The 10,000-nt window shown below is 31.6% G+C and overlaps 1 long non-coding RNA gene across 1 annotated transcript in view; it reads right to left on the bottom strand.

Moving 5' to 3' along the window:
- Positions 1–10,000, bottom strand: part of LOC136830763 (uncharacterized) — an 870,103-nt gene that overhangs the window by 764,733 nt on the left and 95,370 nt on the right. The gene's annotated exons all lie outside the window — the stretch shown is intronic.

Genomic DNA, 10,000 nt, shown 5'->3' with positions numbered 1-10,000 from the left:
ATCAAGTTTATCTAGTTTTATGAAATATAATAAAAATTAATCTAATTTTACGGAATATAATCAAAGTTTATCTAGTTTTACGGAATATAATAGAAGTTTATCTAATTTTATGAAATACAATAAAAATTTATCTAATTTTACGAAATATAATAAAAATTTACCTAATTTTATGAAAAATAATCAAATCTTATGTAATTTTACGAAATCCAGTACAAGTTTATCTGGTTTCAGGAAATATAATGAAAGTTTATCTAATTTTACGAAATTTAATCAAAGTTTGTGTGATTTTACGAAATCTAATACAAGTTTATCTAATTTTACGAAAAATGATAAAAATTTATCTAATTCTACGAAAAAATGATAAAAGTTTATCTCATTTTACGAAATATAATGAAAGTTTATGTAATTTTACGAAATATAATAAAAGTTTATGTAATTTTACGAAATATAATGAAAGGTTATCTAATTTTACGAAATAATTTATAATCAGTTTGTCTAATTTTACGAAATATAATGAAAGGTTATCTAATTTTACGAAATATAATCAAAGTTTATGTAAATCTACGAAATCTAATATAAGTTTATCTAATTTTACGAAAAATTAAAAGTTTTTCTAATTTTACGAAATAGAATGAAAATTTATCTAATTTTATGAAATATATAATTTTTTTTATTTTTTCGAATGCTTCTTGGGCAAACTGGATAGAAAAAAATGGAAATTTGCGTTTCTAAGATATCTGAATGATAATGTATTCCTTTAACATATAAGTTATCCCCGTAAGGGGGTAGTGCCATCAGTGCACCTCGTGCTGTGTACTGTAGGCATTACTCAAGGCTCTCTGCAGCGTGCCTTCGGCCCCTAGCTGCAACCCCTTTCGTTTCTTTTACTGTACCTCCTCTCACATTCTCCTCCTTCCATCTTACTGTCCACCCTCTCCTAACAATTGATTCATAGTGCAACCGCGAGGTTTTCCTCCTGTTACACCTTTCAAAACTTTTCCTGCTACTTCCCGTTTCAGCGCTGAATGACCTCACAGGTCCCAGTGCTTGGCCCCTGGCCTAAATTCTATATTCAGTTCAATTCAATATTTAAGTTACATAATTTTAGAGCACAAAAATCCACATTATTAAAAAAAGAAAGAGAAAACATATGGCAGGTTAATGCAGACACATAAAAGCAATAAGGTCAAAGTGTCCCCAAACAGTCACGTGTTTTTTTCAAACACCCACCATTCAACCCACCCACTCGTAATTAATCACTCCCACCCACCAGCTGTGAACGCCCTCGCCACACGTAATTACCCACCCACCCCCACCCATTTCTGCGAATGGGTTCCATCAATTAAATGAGAAGTTAAATCACTGACGATGGTGATGAGCCTTACGAACGAGATGGAAGGGAAATTGAATTAGGGTATTTATTTGGGGGAGACTGCGAGTTATAACCCCACTGCATGCTCAATAAGCCTGCGCCTGATGTCATGCACGGGCTTATCGATAGGTCGGCGGGTCATGTCGGTGATTTGCAATTCCTGTTTGGTATCACTGTCTATTCACTCAATAATTTCAAGTTTTATTTAAAAGGTTATGGACGTTATAATTTCAGGTTTTATTTAAAAGGGTATGTAAGTAATAATTTCAAATTTTGTTTAAAAAAGGTATGTACGTAATAATTCCAAGTGTTATTTAAAAGGTATGTACGTAATAATTTCACGTTTAAATTTAATAGGGTATGTAGGTAACGATTTCAGGTTTTATTTAAAAGGGTATGCAGGTAATAATTTCACGTTTTATTTAAAAGGGTATGTAGGTAATGATTTTAGGTTTTATTTAAAAGGGTAAGCAGGTAATAATTTCAAGTTTTATTTAAGAGGTTATGGGCGTAATAATTTCAAGTTTTATTTGAAAGGGTATGTGCGTAATAATTTCAAGTTTCATTCAAAAGGGTATATACGTAATTATTTCAGATTTTATTTAAAAGGGTATGCGCGTAATAATTTCAGGTTTTATTTAAAACGGTATGTACGTAATACTTCTAAAATAGAAAAATTAAATTTCATTAAAGCATATACATCAACATCAACTAGGCATTTATTCTGAGTATTATCACGTTATGGTTTCAGGGATATACACTGGAAATTTACTAGGAAAATTGTGTCATCAAAATAATGTATAATCATTGGAAATTTCACTAAATGCCTTTAGGAATTTGAGCTGCATGCAACAGAATTATAGAAGTTTATGATATTTCGTGGCAAAACAAAAATTTTTCCTTTATGTCTATTCATAAACTATACACAGATATATATATATATATATATATATATATATATATATATATATATATATATATATATATATATATATATATATATATATATATATATATATATATATATAAACTGGATGGTATCTAGTGGAGATATTTATTCAAAAAAAGTTTTTAAGCTTTCTAGGACAAACACCCCTCATTCTCAAGTATCCGTGCTTGAGAATGAGGACTGTTTGTCCTAGAAAGCTTGTAACTTCTCTTTGAATAATTATCTCCGCTAGATACCATCTAGTTTGAATGAGGTCCTGTTAGTAATTGTACTAATGCATAGATTAATTGTGTGTGTATATATATATATATATATATATATATATATATATATATATATATATATATATATATATATATATATATATATATATATATGTATATTTACACATATATACATTTATACATATATAATATGTATGTATATAATATTGTACATACAAATACACCTGTATACAAATATGTAAATAACTTTTCTTCTATAGAACTTCCTTGGCAAATCTATAGTTACCGTGATTATGATATGATGCCGAAGTCATAACTTTTGTTTGGTAACTTATGGTTCCTTTTTCATAACTGGCAGTTAGCGTAGTCAGCTTCAAGAGTAGTGCATCATTTACCGTTGACGAAAATCTTTAACTAGAGCCTAAAATTTCCTTAATTCTTATCATAATCAATCAATAGTCTTAATTACGAAAAAGATGCGACGATGGCAGCACATTAGGGCAATGCCCGTTTTGAAATACACTACTCTGTAATTAATGAGACGCCTTGTGAACATCCAAATTTATAATTTCTGCGTTTTTCCAACATTTCATCATGTATATAGTGTATATATATATATATATATATATATATATATATATATATATATATATATATATATATATATATACACATATATATATACAATATATATATAAATATCTATATATTATATATAATATATATACATGTATATGTATAATGTATGTATATGTATAATAGGGAGAGAGAGAGAGAGAGAGAGAGAGTAAAAAAATGCTCGTCACATCTACCTCACACAAAGACTTTGGCAAACACACTCACCCAATTATATAAAGAGGAAACAAAATGTAAACAATTCATGCCAACAAACCCACGCACTAATGAACAAAGGTAAAACATGCAAATTAAAAGGAATCAGGGAGAATGTGAACATATGACCTAGTTGAAACACACAAGCGAATCATAAAAAATTGCATCCATAAAAACAAAAATTCGCACGGAATCATTTTCAAAAGGTGAAAGGGAATCGCGCCTCTGAACAAAAGTGAACATAGAAACAAAAAGTTTGTTCGGCGCAATCGAGTTTTCTGTACAGCGCATAATGCTGTATGAAACTCTCAGCCGCAGCCCATGAAACTTACAGCGACGGCCTGGCGGTGGCCTGTGTTGTTGGCACTTATAGCGGTGTTAGTCGCACGATCATGGCTAACTTTAACCTTAAATAAAGCAATAACTACTGAGGCTAGAGGGCTTCAATTTGGTATGTTTGACGATTGGAGGGTGGATGATCAACATACCAATTTGCACCCCTATAGCCCCAGTAGTTTTTAAGATCTGAGGGCGGACAGATAAAGTGCGGACGGACAGACAAACAGCCATCTCAATAGTTTTCTTTTACAGAAAACTAAAACGATAAAAGAAATGTACGATCATTGATGACTTTTTTGACTGACTTCTGAAGGTTCACTTTGCAAAGACTATAGTCATGGACCCCAGAATTATATGATTTGCGACAAATTATTTACTTGAAATCTAGAGAAAAATACTGATAAAGAATAGAGTAAACAAAAGAAAACATCTAAATTGCACAAATTAACAAAGCACGTAGAAGTAAAATGAACACAAAAAACAAAACGCTGGCACCCCCTTGCAAAGACTAGATATGGACCCCAGCAATGTACGATTTGCAAAAACTGACTTACTTGATATCGATAGAAATATTCTGATAAATAACAGAAATAAAAGAAAAAACATCTAAATTACACAAATTAACAATAGCAAACACACTGCAGAAAAAAACAGACAAAACCCCAAAACAACATCACCCACGAACGTGGAACCCCAAACGATAAAAAAAATAAAAAAGAAATAAATAAAAGCAGGTGTCCCTGGACCAGTTTTATTCCAGGGAGCGCGTATTCAAGGTTGAATCCGCTCAGGCTTCAGCTCCGGGAGCTTCTGGGTCGGGGGGCCGGGGGCGGACCTGCCGCCAGAGTCCCCTCCGAAATTAAAATGCACAGCCATGGGTTAACAATGAGTCTGGCCCAGAAGACGTGGCAAGATAATTAGAGTGCTATTCAACGGCGAAGAAGGCGCCGAAGGGGCACGGTGATTACTTGGCTGGTATGATTTTTTCTTATTTTGGGTGTAGGGGCAGTGGGGGTGGGGTGGAGGTGGGCGGGTGACGGGGGGAGAGGGTTTGGTTTATCCCAGTAGGTGAATGGGAATATCAATAGGAATATCAATAGCAAGGAATGTTTACCCAGCTAGTTGACTGATAAGATTTGGAGAGTAAATGATGTGCTGATGTATAAAAAGTTTAAGTAAAATTTACAGTTGGCAATCAAACCAATTGAGATTACACACACACACACACACACACACACACACACACACACACACACACACCACACACAAAACACACACATATATATATATGTGTGTATGTATATATGTGTATGTATATATAGTGTATATATATACATATATATATATGTGTGTGTGTATTTATATATATACAATACATATATATATATATATATATATATATATATATATATATATATATATATATATATATATATATATATTTATATATATACAGTATATATATATATATATATATATATATATATATATATATATATATATATATATATATATATATATATATATATATATATATATATATATATATATATATATATATATATATATATATATATATATATATATATATATATATATACACGCCTATGAATTTCAGTATAGCTTACGTAAATACATAAACCCCAAACCATTAATGTCTATATAAATCATATAAATTTATATAAACTGTCAATGAAAAACATGTCAATCAATCACAAACTTGACGGTTTCAACGTGAGCATTAACCGGGGATAAAGTAAAGTGCTCTTTCCAGTGAGGGCTTGAGGAACAAGCTGGGCGGTTCCCATCAGCAGAATAAAGTTGCACACTCGTAATAGAATGGATTATGCAAAGCAGGATAAAGTTTAAAATGGAAATCTGAGGCTATTTTTTCCCTGTTGCCTATTTTCCATATTAACACAGGATAATCGGGTATGCGTCACATTCAGTCCAATTCCGCTTCGAAATTACAGACTTGGTGCACGTGGATTATATATATATATATATATATATATATATATATATATATATATATATATATATATATATATATATATATATATATATATATATAGATATAGATATTATATATACATAATACTTAGATTGATAGGTATATTTTATATATATACATGAAGGGTAGATATAGATATAATAGACGGATATAGATTATATATATATATATATATATATATATATATATATATATATATATATATATATATATATATATAGATATATATATATATATATATATATATATATATATATATATATATATATTATATACATACATATATACATATATATATATATACATATATATGTATATATAAATACTGATTTACTTACATAAACATAGCTTCAAGCATCAATGAGTGACTTATGTATTTGTGATTTTGTTCACTGTCTTATACGTGGAACCTACATTTGGCTTCTTTATGTTTATAAGCATTGGCGCATAATACAGTAAAATCATGTGTTCATTCTTTTTTAAGCTACATATGAAACAGGCAAAAGAACGACAGAATTATGTAATCTTATCTTCATCAACTTTGGGTCCGATAATCGTTTCAACGGGTCTGTATCATGATCAATTACTGCTGCAGTGAGGGTCTGCGGTGGGAGGCTGAACCAACATTCTTTGGAAGCTTGAGTTTCAAGCCAATGGCCCCTGTGTGCTTGTTCCATGTGAATAGGTTTCATCTACTGAAATAATTACAATTAAAATAATAATAATGGTGGCGTCATTTATTTAATAAAATTGCGGAAGTGTTGTAATCATAAGTAGCACATCTTGAATATTTCTTACAAAATATAAAATCTTGCCCAAAATACTATTCACAAGTTTGACTGCCTCTGAATGCATTCATAAAGGCAAAATAATAATAATAATAATAATAATAATAATAATAATAATAATAATAATAAATATACTGTTTAAATTTTACATCACAGACTCAGAAATTAGGACATACGGGACATTACATTTGCAAGCCATACAATTCAAATCATGATGACGAAAAATCGGTGGATGAAATACTGAACAATATGAATAATACCTTATAAAATATAAGCGATAAATAACTACTGATGTTAATATACCAAGAGGTTAATTTTGTTCTTCTATTAAATAAATGCTAACAATACCATTTTGAGGACACAAACATACTTGCTTGGACAAATTACGATACCACCTATGTTAGGACTGAACGATCATATTCGGACTATCAATGTATTAACAATCATATCAGGCGATCAATGCATTAACAGTCATTTCAGGCGATCAATGCATTAACAATCATATCTGGCAGTCAATGCATTAACAATCATAACATCCCTAGCCAATGTGACCCATCAAGCGTGTAATCTTATGACTTAATTTAAACTCTGCTACGAGGGCTCATACACTTATGCCAAGCCATGGGAGGGTTGATCACAGGGTAAGTGCTCCAAAAAAAATAAAAATAAATAAATAAATAAACCAAATATAGGAATAAAAGAAAAAATTAATAACAAAAATAAAGGTCACTGAAACTTGAAACAAACTTCAGCAGTTTTGTGGAAGTATCAATTATCTGCAATGAAGCAGAAAACACGAGAAAATTTTTTTTAGAGAGATTTCATCTTACAAACAAATAGTAAAAACAAAAGGAATGGAATATACAATTTAGGCCAAAGGCCAGGCACTGGGACCTATGAGGTCATTCAGCGCTGAAACGGAAATTGGGATTAGAAAGGCCTGAAAGGTGTAACAGGAGAAAAAGCTCGCAGTTGCACTATGAAACAAGTTTTAGGAGAGGGTGGATAGAAAGATGGATGAAAGAGAATATGAATGGAGGTACAGTAAAAGGAATGAAAGGGGTTGCAGCTAGGGGCCGAAGGGACTCTGCAATGAACCTTAAGTAATGCCTACAGCGCACCGCGTGAGGTGAACTGACGGCGCTACCCACCTACGGAGTGTAAAAACAAATGACGTTTGTGCCATTCTTTTCCTATAAGACTACGATTTGTTCAACGCTCTCAATACTCTCTCGAGTTTATCATACATTATTTCACGGAGCTCCAAGCAATTTCTCCCCATAAGCCTCAAGCAAAACGTCATAAATGGGAGCAAGAGCCGGCGCTATCAGCGCCCGGCAGGTATTCCCCGCTGTCATTATTTGTAATTACACAATTGTTTGCCAAATACTTCCAATAAACAGCGCTATCGGCGTTATCGTAAGGGCCCTAATGTTTCCTAATGGTAATGGGTATTTGAATGTCGGTAAAATTTTGTTAAACAAAAATTTGTTAACGAAAATAAAAATAAAAAATGAAAATAATAGTTGTTCTTATTATTATTATTATTATTATTATTATTATTATTATTATTATTATTATTATTATTATTATTATTATTATTATTATTGAGAGCGGGTTTATTCTTGTGAAACTAGATGGTAATAGGTATTTGAATGTCGGTAAAATTTTGTTAAACAAAGATTTGTAAACCAAAATAAAATAAAATAAAAGTAATAGTTGTTGTTGTTCTTCTTTTTCTTTTTCTTTTTCTTTTTCTTTTTCTTTTTCTTTTTCTTTTTCTTTTTCTTCTTCTTCTTCTTATTATTATTATTATTATTATTATTATTATTATTATTATTATTATTTATTATTAGAGCGGGTTTATTGTTGTGAAACCAGAGTGATTTTACCAGAGAAAATGTCTTGTTAGTATCGGGAACTTTCTTCAATTAAAAAAATTGCTTGATAATTAAAAATCACCATTATTATCATGAATACACGTGGTAATAGTAGTATAAGTATATAGTAGTAGTAGTAGTAGTAGTAGTAGTAGTAGTAGTAGTAGTAGTAGTAGTAGTAGTCGAATAACCAGAGTGATCTTAGTAGCGAAAGATGTCTTGTTAATATTCGAAGCATCTTTCAAATATTGAAATAAAAAATTGCGTGATATTTAAAAATCGCTATTATTGTCATGAATGTATTTGTAGTAGTAGTAGTAGTAGTAGTAGTAGTAGTAGTAGTAGTAGCAGTAGTAGTAGTAGTAGTAGTAGTAATAATAGTAGTAGCAGTAGTAGTAGTAAAAGCTATCTTGTTAATACCAGGAACCTGCTCAGTTATAAAAATGAAAATGCTCAATAGTTAAAATCGATATTATTACCATGAACACAAGTGGATAAACTATCATCAGCAGCAGTAGCAGTATCAGCCGTCGAATAAAATACTCAGCAGTCATAACGCGCCGCCGATAAACTTAATCGCATTAAGGCCTAATAACAATAACAACAACGGACACTGATGAAAATAATTAGCCATGAACTCTAATCGGGGCCGGGTCATCCCGGAGCCGAGCGAGGAACGGGAAATAATGGTTTACTTTGAGAGCATCAGCCATGAAATTGGATTCGGAGGATGGCTGGGGGATTCCAAATACCGTCCGTGAAATTCGGGTGGAAATGAATGAAATCCTATGAAAACAGAGCGAGAATCTAATAGACAGAGAGAGAGAGAGAGAGAGAGAGAGAGAGAGAGAGAGAGAGAGAGAGAGAGAGAGAGAGAGAGATGCTTGCAAACGTAAGAGTAATATAAAATTTCCTGTAAACTCCATAAATTATTCGGCGCTCAGCTATCAGAAAACTGGAAAGTCCGTAAGATAGATAGAGAGAGAGAGAGAGAGAGAGAGAGAGAGAGAGAGAGAGAGAGAGAGAGAGAGATTATTTTACAAACTTGAGAGTAGATTATTTTACAAACTTGCGCTCAGCTATCTATAAAAAGTAGTAAAACTCCATAAATCGTCTGAGATTATTTTATAAACGTGAGAGTAATATAAAATTTCCTGTAAACTCCATAAATCGTCTGGCGCTCAGCTATCTGAAAAAGTAGAAAGTCAGTAAGATAAAGAAGAGAGAGAGAGAGAGAGAGAGAGAGAGAGAGAGAGAGAGAGAGAGAGAGAGAGAGATTATTTTATAAACGTGAAGAGTGATATCAAATTTCCTGTAAACTCCATAAATTATTCTGGCGCTCAGCTATCTGAAAAACTGGAAAGTCAGTAAGATAGAGAGAGAGAGAGAGAGAGAGAGAGAGAGAGAGAGAGAGAGAGAGAGAGAGAGATAATATGCTTACAAACGTGAGAGTAATATCAAATTTCCTGTCAAGTCCATAAACTCTTCATTTCTCAGCTATCTGAAAAACTGGAGAGTCAGTAAGAGAGAGAGAGAGAGAATATGTTGATGATCTTGAGTGAAGAAAACACATAACATTTTTCGCGAAAATCTTTAAAACTTT

Source organism: Macrobrachium rosenbergii, chromosome 47 (assembly GCF_040412425.1).
Source record: "Macrobrachium rosenbergii isolate ZJJX-2024 chromosome 47, ASM4041242v1, whole genome shotgun sequence".
Lineage (NCBI taxonomy): Eukaryota > Metazoa > Arthropoda > Malacostraca > Decapoda > Palaemonidae > Macrobrachium > Macrobrachium rosenbergii.
The sequence above is the reverse complement of the archived record's forward strand: the minus strand, read 5'-3'. Positions and strand labels throughout refer to the sequence as shown.